This window comes from Lagopus leucura, unplaced genomic scaffold, assembly GCF_019238085.1.
Source record: "Lagopus leucura isolate 7727_CA_CO unplaced genomic scaffold, USGS_WTPT01 Super-Scaffold_100004, whole genome shotgun sequence".
Taxonomy (NCBI): domain Eukaryota; kingdom Metazoa; phylum Chordata; class Aves; order Galliformes; family Phasianidae; genus Lagopus; species Lagopus leucura.
In genome coordinates this window covers 22,384,607-22,397,542 of record NW_024962264.1, presented here as the reverse complement: position 1 = coordinate 22,397,542, position 12,936 = coordinate 22,384,607, and the positions used below count along the sequence as shown (strand labels likewise).

General features: G+C 35.0%; 1 long non-coding RNA gene across 4 annotated transcripts in view; it reads right to left on the bottom strand.

Annotated features, from left to right (window-relative positions):
• Positions 1-12,631, bottom strand: part of LOC122179511 — a 105,433-nt gene extending 92,802 nt beyond the window's left edge. For all 4 annotated transcript variants that reach the window (XR_006178711.1, XR_006178709.1, XR_006178710.1 and 1 more), the window contains exons 1-2: positions 12,517-12,631; positions 10,698-10,754 (exon numbers count right to left, since the gene is read on the bottom strand). This is a non-coding gene — a long non-coding RNA (uncharacterized LOC122179511). The remainder of the gene's footprint in view (positions 1-10,697; positions 10,755-12,516) is intronic.
• Between the last annotated feature and the right edge of the window lie 305 nt (positions 12,632-12,936).

The following is a 12,936-nucleotide window of genomic DNA, read 5'->3' as shown; positions in this document are numbered from 1 at the left end:
ATTGTACAAACATTGTTTATGCACCAAAATTCTGAAGAAGAGTTTCTGAAAGGAAGAGTAAGCCAGACAGAACAAAATGTATTTTTCAAAAATAAAATATTAATTAAATTAAAATAAAAATAAGAATTAGCTTTAATCATTTAACAAAGACCAGTGATTTTGAGTCACCTACACAGATTAGTGAGCTGATAGGTTATTCACACCTATTCAAGAACCAATTCATACATCTAAAAGTTTGGTACAATAGTGGAGCACTGTACTGGTGTACCTATAGACACGTGACATGCATGAGATTGTCAAACCTAATTTTACAGAGGATAAAAAGTGCAGCTAATATAAACCATGTAACTGTAAAGAAGCTTAGCTGATGGCTATGATTTCAACACAGCATATAGAAAGAGTATGATCCAACACTGTCATTACACAGTTTTCTCTGGAAGAGTTTCCCAGATATTACTTCTTTTGAATAGCCTAACTTTTCCAAACTTTTCTTAGAGCAGGGACCAAATTCAATGGAACTTACTGGGAAGTGAATTAACTAAAAGCACATCTCAGAAAAAGAATGCATTTAAACAAACTAAATAGTAGGAGAGGAGGAATACAATTCTTATTGGCTACTGCAGTGTTTGTTCTCTTCTAATATAGCTGGAAACATAGGAGCATCACGTCTGTTATTTTCGTAAAGATAAGTATCAGTCCAGGATAAGAAACAAACATTATAAAATTGATGATTTTATTTTATGATATTATGTTTAGGACATTTGTTTCAATAAAACAGAGGCATGCACCTGAAATGTTAGGACACTAGTACTTCTATGTAGAGACTGTCCTCACCTTTGTGCGTAGAAGCAATTTCCACAGCCAAATAAAATGGCCAGCACAGAATCACAGTAAGATCCATGTACCTTGAGAGTAATCAAACATGCGTATGAAAGATAGTTTATCTTCTGTGCTTGATTACCTATTTATATCACTATTTATATCACTGTTATTTCATACTCTTATCAGTATCTATAAATTCATTGAGCAATTTGAAAACATACCAGCCAGGCAGCTTATTAATTATTAACCAACATATAAAAATCAGCTAAACAGATAATGTTATTTGCTGTCTCTTTTTTAAGCAAGCCAAACCTAAGAATATTTTAAGAACAGGAAGTTCATGTTGGTCTACTTAAGTCTTAATACACAAACATAAAAACTCGTGCTTCTAGAGCAGTACATAGAACAGTGCTTCTTTCAGCCTGACACACAACTACCAGTACTTTAAGTCTTTGTAACACCCTACTTATATATGAAGAAGAAAAACAGCCTAGCTGAGGCATTTTTTCATGCTTTGGGGTATGAAGCTATTTAAGTTGTTTTAAAATTTCTATTCTCTTTTTCTGATACAGATACCTTAATGAGAGAGGACAGCACGCCTCCTCTTGAAAGCAGTCACGTGCTAATGACCTGTTCTTTCGCCTTCTGCTTTCTTGGGGAATAGAGATTAATACAATGGCAGTTCTCTGGCAGTAATAGCACAGTGCTCTTTGAAAAATTTTATATTTAGCTCATTATCAAGGACAAGAAAAACTGCTGCTGATAAAAGAGCAACTTTAATCCGATAATGTTACTGTAATATTTACTTTAACCTTTTTTAATGTCAGATGTGTAATAATCAAAACCTGTGAGAATACAACAATAGGTGAGAAAGGCTGCTGATCTTTCTTGATGTCTCTTTGCCTTAGTAGCTAACAATTTAAACCATAGCATGAGCCATGCAAGTCCTGCGTTCTATTTATGTTATGCACAGTATAAAGGTGATGGCTCATATTTAGTTTCAGATACTAATCTGTAAGCATCTGCAGAGTTCAGTGACTTTTACAACCAACAGTGCCTTTAATATTATGTGTCACCAACCTAGAATCTCTACTGCCTATCCTACTGGGATCAGTTTTATTCAGGTGAGAATGAATTGCCTTTCTTAACAGACGTCGGAAACTTCATCTTTATCTCTTGCTCTCCTCTCTATATGTATACATAAATCTAACCAGATTACAAACTCAGGTGAAAATTTTTGACAAAACTTGAACTTTTAAGAGAGTTATTCTGGAGAAGCCTTGTTACAGGATCTTAACACAATAAAAGTACAACATAAAGTGAAAAGTAGACATAGAAAACAGTTCAGTTCCAGATCTTCACACATACTTTTGTGGGGGCAGAAGAGTTGCCTTGACAAACAGATTACATAATGCAGTAGCATTTGGGAACTTCCACAAAAAGGAGAAATGGTGAGAGAAATACAGAGCAATTTACAAAAACAGTAGTTCCCATTGAGTAATGGAGACCTTTAGGTTAGCAACGCTAACAGGGAAAAATTACATTGTTGTGAAAGTGAAGCGACTGTTTCTGATGAAAATTTACCCAGAAACACTCCAAAACAATCACATATGCATCCTTGCATATATGCAAAAAGAAACCTCAGCAAACACTATCTTCTTTTCATAGCATTCATAAGATTGTTCAACAGGCAATGCGCTAGCTGAAACTACAGCGAAACTCTTCACAGCATTACCTGACAGGAATGCTGGCTATGTGAGAGAAAAGCAAAATGAGCTAACTTAAAAGAATGAAAAACAACAGACACCTGAATACTTTCAGCAATTTAAATGGGTCTGGAATTTCTCTTACTTGACCTGCAGACAAGTGCAAAGCATAAGATATTTTCCGAAATCCAACAGACTAGCTGACAAATATGGCTAAGCCTATGCTAGTAAATCACAGGCCTTTGTTTAAGAAAACATCTGCGGTGTGCGTTCACCTCAGAAAATAGCTGAAGGACACCACAGGAAACCATAGTTTCACTGCATTTTTTAAGGAATGCTAAATCAAGCATAGTTGCTTTACTCCTATTCAGGAAATGTGAAATCTGAGGGAAAAAAAAATTATAATCAGAGGAATGTTTTAGAAAAAGATTCAAAATCAATTTTATGTGTTCACTCTAAGACAAGAGAACAGCAGAAAATATTCGGAGAGAGTTATTTAAGCTTGAATTTAGGAAAGGCTCATAACAAAAGTGCTAGTAGTTTAATCTCACTAAGACTTGAGTTTAAGCTTCTTACTCTTTATTGCCCACAGGATTTCTCTCCTTTTTGCTTTTGTTTTCTCATAGGTTTGTACATATTATTGTTATTATTTTTAGAAGTAATAGAATTCACATTCACATTTAGGGTATTTGTTAGTCCATAGCTGTCCAACCTTTTGGCTTGCCTGGGCTGCATTGAGTGAAAAAGAATTGTCTTGGGCCACATATATGTAAGTCGCTCAAATGCAATGCCTCCTATCTATTTCCATGAAAAACACAGATGCAAAGAGCATATTAATACTATTTGATAGAGCAAATTCTCAATTGCAAAGTACTTTTTTTTCCAGCATAGTCACCATCATTAGCTCAGCATTTTCATCAGCAATGAAGAAGAGGTTGCGTGCTATGCTCATAAAACCTGCACCACTGTTGCTATTGTCACTAGTAAAACGTACCACCTGCCGCCTCAATGTGCACACATCCACTGTTTGGTCTCCATAAACTTTCAGTAAACATCAGTGAATGTCAGCGGGTACCATTTTTTCCACCATTCAATTCCATGCCTTTATTTCATATACACTACAGTGTTGAACTCCATCCTGTCAGAATTCCCTCTGCTGCACACAGCAACATGTCATGGGATATTGGTGGGAAGGTTCAACCTTTACTTCTATACCTCCAACATCTGTCTCTGATGTCATGGATTAGCATAATAAAATAGTAGGCATTACTTTCAAAGCAGCCCTCATAAAACTGTATGCGTATCTATCTATTAAACAAGACCAACAAATCCATAGAACCAGTGGGATAGTTGACCTTATTTTTGTGAACTAATACATTAGTGTAATTCCATGAATGTGGTTTAAATTCTCAGTGAGTTCTGAAGACTGGACTTGCTTGTGTTAGTTAATTTCTCCTACAACATACACTCTGACTGTATTTCAAAATTTCTCTGTGATATAACTCACAGCATCTCTTTCATCTTCTCCTAAATGCTCACAGATCTCCTGGTCCTAGATTCTAAGTATTTCTTTGCATATGCAAATCTTTCAGTATTCTCATATTATTATGCAGTCTCTTTATCATGGTGAAATTGTCATGGTCTTATTTTTCTTCCATAATTTCACTCCATGCTAGATAATTTTCCTTGTTGGAACTCTTTTCCCATTTGAAAGTAACCTTAGATCCATTAAAAATGGGTAAATCCCTGTGCAATCTAGTGAGTTCTGTTTCTCTTTATTCATCAAGCTAAGAAAGGGGAAAAAAAAAAAAAAAACAAAAATATTTTTTACTAAAAAAAAAATTTAAAAAAAAAAAAAAAAAAAAACTACATTCAGTTACAGAGTGTATTGATCCATGTAAACAGGAATGAACTTCAGATATAACTAGGTGTTCCACACAAAAATAAACAGAAAACATTTTGGTAAGTCAATCTCAAAGGTACATTTTCTTATAACTGTACTTGACAGATACAGGAAAGATTTATGGCTTCCCGAAGGGACTTAAGATTTACCTAAAAAGCAGCTTACTTTTTCATTGTGGATCTTCAGGCGACTTCTTTGAGTTTGAGGGAGAATCCAATCAGGAGAAAGGTATATGGAGAATTTAATTAAATAACACATTACTACCACTGATTTAATGGACTTTAAGACATATTTTGAAAAAATATTGTTCAAAAATTTAAAGTTGTTGTTAATCTGCAGTTTTCTGTACCACTTTATCTGCAAGTCTGGCAATACCCTGACATGAGCATTATTTCTTTATGTTACCTAATCCTTGGATGTATGATGGCCTGTTTTTCATGTGTTTAAATATAAGAGAACAACATGTGAGAGAGATGCATTTTTGCAATTTAAGGAAAAAAAAAGTTCACTTTCATTCTCAATAAGGCAAAAAGAAAATTACCACCATAAAATTAGGAATTCAGTATTTCCTTTCCTAGAATACCAGGATTGGCAACAATCAGATCTTTAGAAATTAAATGGTTTAAAGCTTGAGAGCAACATTCTTAGACATGCTGAACACAAGCATAACTTTTGTGTGAGCAGTTAGCAATCTAGGCCCTCCTTCTGCAAAACACTACACAACAACAAGACAAGGAAGCATCCTTTACCTTTCTTTCCCTTAGAGACAAGCTTAAGCAGCAGTTGTTTAAGATACATGCTTGGAAGAGAATAACAGGATCAGAGGAAACTGTCTTGGTCTTCAGATCAGCCTTTTTTTCATTGAGTAATCATGGATTGTAACTCTTACGGATATATAAAAATAAGTGGGGAAAAAAAACAAAAAACAAATGCATTCAGCATTATTTTAAAAGCCTTATCAGTCATTGTCCCGAACTGCTCATGTATGAATTTACAATGGCAAGACTGAAGCTCTTTGAGTTGTTTTCTTTTAGAAGACGAAAAACAAAAAGAACCAAAATGGACTAAAATTGTCAACTGCGCATCTGTAAAGTTTAAAGGGATAGCTCTGTGAGATAGGGAGAAGAGAGAAAAAAAAAAAAAAAAAAAAAAAAAAAAAAAGATAACAGAACTCTGACCTCTGTTCATTCACACACAAAAAAAGGAGGCAGTGTCACTATGGCAACCCACTGATTACAGATGGAGGTAGTTGACATTTTTCTCTTTTTTTTCCTCTCTGCATAATCTCTCTAAAGGCTAAAGAACAACTCAGGAAAATACCTTTTCTGGAGGTATAGATTTTTGTTTCAAACTGCATTGCTGAGTTTTATCCACTGTGCAGCACTGTTACAACAAACTGAAAATGTGAGAGGTAATTCAGTAAGGTCCTTGAATGCAGAAGACTTGCATTCATTTATACTCGCCATGAATTTCAGACAATCTATGGTGTCATTGCGAATCAGAAGATATACCAAATCCCTAAGCTTACATAAATTTCACCCTGTCATGCCTTTTAAAAGCCTCCTTTCACTATGAAACAGGCTATTAATCCTCTTTTTTTTTTTTTTTTTTTCCTGCACTTCAGAAAAGGGACTCAACACTACTGAAACAGTTGATAAACACTTCCCTGTAACATGCACATACACAGGAGCTGGTTTCTCTATTATTCCTTTCTTGGACAGAGTGAAATGCCCTATGAGTTATATTGGCATTATCATTGTGAAAATGGGCTTATTGGCTTCTTAGCTGGATTAGCAAGAATGACTTACTTTATATTAGTACCAAGTAGTAAGTAATTTATGAACTTCTCTTATTGGAATGCACTCCCATCAAAGAGCTCAGCAAACAGCATTAATTTTCACAGAAAACAGGGGACCCTGCAACAAAATTATGTTTTCAAACATAGCTTGTTTAGCACTTGTAGAAGGGCTAATGAACTTTGGATTCTCTATATTTAATATCTATACATATCCCGAAAGTAGCATCACTACTCAGTTAAAATTGTTCCATGTTTTGCAAGCTAAAGACCGGAAGAAGTGCTTTAAATTATTATTATTTTTTTTTTATGAATACATAAATACATTTTTCCTAGGGGAAAAAAAAAAAATCTATTTAATCTTACCAATAATAGTCAATGCCAAACAAAATATTAAATTGTCTCTGTGAATAACACCTTTAAATCTGGTGTCAAATACAAATTTAGATTTTTCTTTAAAATGTATATTAGCATTGAAGTATTTCAGGTGCCAAAGAATTGTAATTATAAATCCTAAATTCCTCCTTTTTTTTTTTTTTAATATTAGCCTTAACTGTAAACTCAGATTGCTAGACAGTTTAATAGAGTTGTAATCTGCAGGGCTTTCTTCATCATTTTTCATTTGACAGTTCTTTTATAAGGGTCATAAAGGCAATGGTCTGTAAAATCTATTTCAGGTTTTCCTGTTCAGTTGTACTAATCCTGGTATCTTTTTCTTTTCTTTAAGAGGCTGATGTCTTTCTTTTTTCAATTAGAATTCTCTGAATGATTCTTCATGATGTGGAAAGTCTTCGTCTCTTGAAGGAACCCAATTCAGTTAACCTAAAGTGACCTCAATTTTGTACACAATAGAAATAATTTGTTTTCTTTACCTCTACCTTTTAGCACAGTCATGCTTAGATGATCTTTTCTGGTAACCTCAGTAGGAACTTAAAAAGAGGATTTAGGTAAAACATTATTAGAACAGAAAAGCTAATTGAAATTTCAATAAAAAAAAATAATTGCCACAGCCTACTACAATAAAGAGGTCAAATCATCCACTTACGCTCATAGTGTACATTGTCAAAAATACACCAATGCAAAACAAAAACAAACAAACAAAAAAAAACAATAATGGAACCATTGATCTTGCATTCATTTGCAATTGGGAAGAGGGTAAAACAAAACTTTTATAAACCTTTTCTCATCACAGCACAGTGAGCATACACAGAGGAACAGAAAGTGTCCAGCTGTACGCTATCAGATTTACACTACTTCGCGATATTTTATAGAAGCTTGTGCTTATATAGACATGGGCTATTCTGGAATGCTTCTGATCATGCCTTTCTGTCAGATAAGCAAGAAATGCTCTGCAATATGCCCTGGAAGTTTTCCTTGTATTCTCATAGGTTTAAAACACAGTGTAACGGGTTTTATCTTCCAGTTGTGCTTTCCCCCATTAAAATACACATGTTCACTAAGGAGAGAATCTTCACACTAATTATTGTCCTTCCTAGAGCAAACTAGTATTCTACCCTTGACGTACTCAGGTCTTTGCCATCCAGGCGACTGCTGTTGTCAGGATTTTGACAGACATCAGCTAATGGCCTACTTCTATTAGAAGAGGAATGTATAACATCAATGTCATATTTTCTATAACTAGAACTATTATCTTCTCATTCTGTACTAATAATAGAGTCCTACCATTCATGCTTGTTTAATTTACCATGATACGTGAAGGAACAACTGTGTAAGCAGTAATTTGGAAAAGGAATGGAAATTCACCTGGATCTTTTATTAAATCTCATCAAATGTAACGATTGTGGCTACATTTCTTATGAAAAACATTAAGGACTTTTCTACTCAATTTTGATAACTTGATAGAACTACAAGAACAGAGATGTTAAGCCTTGATAGAACTACAAGAACAGAGATGTTAAGCCTACTTATTTCGAGAGTCACTACACATGTGCAATATAGAAAATTACACATGGTCCCTAAAGAAAATAGAAAAGATCATGAGTCAGAGAGATGAATCATCTTAGTATTTAAGAAGAGGTATACTTAGAGTCAATACTTACCCTAAGCCTAAATTCACACTACAGGTAAGGAAACAAAATGAGAAAAAGAAATAGATTTCCAATCCCTTCCTATTAGAAACGTAACCATTTTTTGCAAGTATCTCTGCCAGTTCAATGGAACATGAGCATAATACACCATAGATAATGCACCATCAAGTGCAATCAATGGTATTTGCTGACAAGAACATTTTAATTATGCATTACAGAAATGTAGTTAATTTTGGAGGATCTTTGTACTTGTAGCCTCAATTCATAATTATTTCAAGAGTTCCATATGTCACAGCTTGATCAATTGAAGGGCAAGGAAGCACTGATGTATACATTACAGTGATACAATATCTGTAATAAAAATGCAGCACACAGCAATCTTCCTCACCACCACTCGCAATACAGTTTAATCTGTCTTATTAACACTCACCCTATGTACCCAGTGATAAAGGCAGGCCTAGCCATTATTCCTTTGCAAGAACTAGCCAACTATAATGACCAAGACATAAAACCATAATTTGTCTAAAAGTGTCAATAGACTCCAAAAACTGTGCACTGAAATAATTTCCTCATTAGCACGAGACTGGTTTTCACACGGAGATCCTGCAGTCAGCAACATTTTCTACAGCCACATAGAATAGAGTCTTTCCACCTTGATCCTATTAACTCCCAGTTGCCAAACTAGTGTCACGCACAGCAAAGCTAAGCTCTGGCTACATAATTTTCAGGACCTTCCACGGCAAAGAGAAAAACCATCATTGCTCAGAACACTTCTGTCTGCACATTTAGCACCAAGGGGCTGATGCAGGAGAGGTAATGTGCCACCTAAACTGCCTTTCACCAGAGCTATGAAGCACAAATAAGCTTGCCAGCTTGAATCTGAGTCGGCAGCAGCACAGCCACAGCTGAAAGCAAGCTGATAAAGAAAGGTCAAATGTGATGGGAAGATCAAGAAGGTGTCAGTTTAGGGGTGGTGTTTAGCAATACTGCCTGTAAATGGGAACCAATGAGGTGGCCTGAGGACAGTCCTTAGGAGACAGAGGAAGAAGAACAAGACTCAGATCTCTAATGCAAATGGAAAGTAAACAAAAGCTAAAAAGAAGCGCTTCTTTGATTCTACAAACAGAAAGGAAGCTAGCAGGGTACACAATACCAGTCTAGATAAAAGAGAAGAAGATGACAGATCATAGGATTTGAGAGAAAAACTAAAGATATGAAGCCTGAGAAACGTTCTCAGCATTGTACCATTTTCATGACAATTTTTCAGAGAAAAAACTAAGCCAATTTAAAAGAAAATTAAAATAATAATAATTATAAGGTACTATAGCTTTTTCTTTTCAAGTTCTTTCCAACTGCTGAAATAAATTACTGTTTATACAGTGGAAAAAAAAAAAAAAAAAAAAAAAAACCCAAAACAGTATGTCTACATAGCCCTTCCCCCCTCTCTGTCACAACCAATTTGACATGGGATTGGATATCATACATCATATCCCTGATATTGTATGGCAGTTTATTGCAAATATGTGGCTTGTGTAATCCTGTAACTCACTAACACAGCTGATGGAAACTTCATTGCCTTGCACTGGAATCAGGATTTTGCATTCTATTCTCGGTCAGAGTTGTAAGAGAGGGGCTATTGTCTTATGCCTTCTCTCAAAGCTCAGTGGTTCTTGAACTGTTTGGTCCAAATTGGGATTTTCCAAAAAAGAAGTCATATTCCTTATAGAATAGATGAACAACTTAGGATATTCTCACAGAAGACTGAGGATGTACACTTGAAATCTCTCTGAAAAGGAAGGTATGAAATTTCTCTCCCCTATATTCTGGGCAAGTAGTGTTCTAACTGCCAAATCACTGTGGAAGAAACAAGCTGAAAGAGGTTTGAAAGAAATCACTCAAGAAAAATAAAAACAGCTTGTAAATCTTGAGTGAAGAGTAATTAAAGCCTCAAATAAAGTGGACAGACTTCACAGGAGAGAAGAATTTAAGACGTATCCGTGCTGTCTGTGCTTTTCAGCTCCTTCATAACGAGGCAACAGTTAATTGAAATTGTATACAATATGAAGCCCTTTTCAACCAACAAACATGATTTTACATAGTATCTTACACTGTTATGTAACATCAACATAAGAATCCAGTCAAATAAAGCAGAAGTAAAATCCATATTATTTTCTAAACTGACTCTACAGAGAGTTAGAAATTGCATTGCATTCAGATAGTCTACTAGATCTAAGAGTTCCCTCCTTTTGACTTTACACCTGAAAGAGCAAAAATGGATAGTGAAATTTTGTAAATATTTGCAAAGTAACAGAAGCATTGCTCTCTTTTTTCATTAGGAACACTAATGAAAATTAACAGTTCCAGTTGTTTTGAGAGTCTGTTTTTAGAACTACTGACACAGAGGAGAGAAAGAAACTACATACCGAAAGTAAAATGATAAAGTCCAGTATGTATTGTGAGACAGGATGGTGGTTCTTTACCTCAAAAAAAAAAAAAAAAAAAAAAATTATTTCACCCTTGTCATGGACCCTTTTACCTTCTGTCCTTTCATTCACCTGACATTTTGAAATGGAAGATCTATAGCAGAAGCTAAAATAAAATGTATGGCTATTTGAATCAGGTGAACTTTTGTCCTATAACCAACTTGGGTAGGTAGGAATTAACTTTGCATATTGCATTCAGAAGACGCCTCATAGAAAGTAATGTCAAATTTAAAAGCTCTTGCACTTTCCAGTAAAAAAATTATGTATTAATACTTAACCTGATGATTATGCTCTCGGACAGTTACAGAAAAAGACTACTATTATTTTTAGCTAAAGATAAGATAGCAAATATCATTCCTACTGAAAAGATGGAATAAGTTACATCACTGTATAAATGGTGAGTAATGACTGAGTCTCAGCAAGCTTTATTATTATTCTTAACGTTGAGATGGACATTTTTTTTGCAAACCAGTCTGATTTGGATACCAGAATGCAACCATTGTTAAAAAAATATGAAACTTATTAAATATATAAGAATATATATATTCTGCTCCAATATACTCCCTAAGAAACATCCTTTACCACTGCAGAAATAAAACAAATTTGAAGATATAAAAGAACACTCCACCTTCCAGATCTGATCTTGAGCAATTTATTCAATTCTATCTTCGAGAAGATGACCTCAAGAGAGTCTATTACTAAAAAGACATTGGGTAGGAAGAAATATATGCAGGAAAGAGGGCACAGTGTAAATGTTTTAGTGCAAACACAAGAGAGGTAGTTCTGACCAAATTTGTTTTATGAACATATACCTGTATTTATTAAATATATATGTTATATATATGTAAATGTACGATCAAGTTTACTTAAAGTTAACTGGAAAACTGCCACTTAAGAACAACAAAGGAAAACAAGTTGAGAGAAAAATGTTTCCTTCCTTTTTCCTTCCTCATGCAAATATTTTTTTTTCTTATTGTCATAGTCACACAAAAGAATGAAGGCTTACTCATGATTTGCTATTGACTGACAGGTTTGCAGTTATGCATGGGGAGAAAAGGTTCCACTCATTCTTCTTTTCTGCTTTCTCCCATCCCCCCAGCTTCTTCTTTTAAATTTACTGTCACTAAACACAGGTTGCTTTCAAACCTTCTCACTCTGTGATTCCTTGAAAAATCACTGTGAGAAAAAAAGGAACAGCATCCAATCATCCCCTACTAAATCAAGGTGAAATTCCGTACCTCAGGCTGCAAGAATATCAAAAGTTCATATCTATTTCTTGTGCTTTTCTCGCCTATCACTTTCAGCTTTGTCCCTTTGGCTTTGTCACTCTGCTGTTTCTTTTTCATATTCTGTCTTCATTTGTTTCCTTTGCCCTACTCTTAGGGTGGCTCAGGCTCTTGCTCCTCCTTTGAAAGACTCCTAGGTTTCCTTCTTTCAGAAGTTACTCCAAATAGCCACTTCCTGAAGAAAAACCTGTTTTCTCTATAATTTGATACTGATTTTTGTCTGTACACATAGAAAGCTGCAGACATCTGCATTTTTCAAAGTAATTTTTTCTCTCTTATAAGAAGCATCTCAAATTAGATACCTTTATTTGTGGTTCATTTATTACTGATCTGCTCACATTTAAACTAATTATCTAGAATTTGTTAATTCAATGTGCTACGATATCTAAAGTATTTGTTACAGTTGGTGTTACAGCTGGAAAGATTATCACGGTGAAAATGGGAAAAGAAATAAGCAGAGGAGAAATGCTCACCTGTATCTGAAATCCAGATTCACAGGAAAGACTCCACAGAGGAAGGATCTCCAGAAAGACACCCTTACCCAGTGGCAGTCAGCCCTTAAATGGGGTCTAGGAAAGGTAGAGCCAGGCTCCATCCCATCCAGTCACACAGCTGAATTGCCTTCACCTGTGCTCCCATGGCTGACACAGTCCTTTCTCAGATGATCAATCAGTGGTTCAGGCCATGACTCAACAGTTCCTGTACAGTATTTAAAACAAAAATGTATTTAAAATTGGTTAGTTAGCAGGCAAAATAAAAATTTCTCAATTTAGACCTTGTCTTTGCTCTATGCAAGTAGGCAGCAGTAACCATCAAACCGTACTGAGCAGTAGTGAGTGAAAAGCACACTGCTTCAGACTGTACAGAGAAACTTTTGCATTCACTGTTCAGAG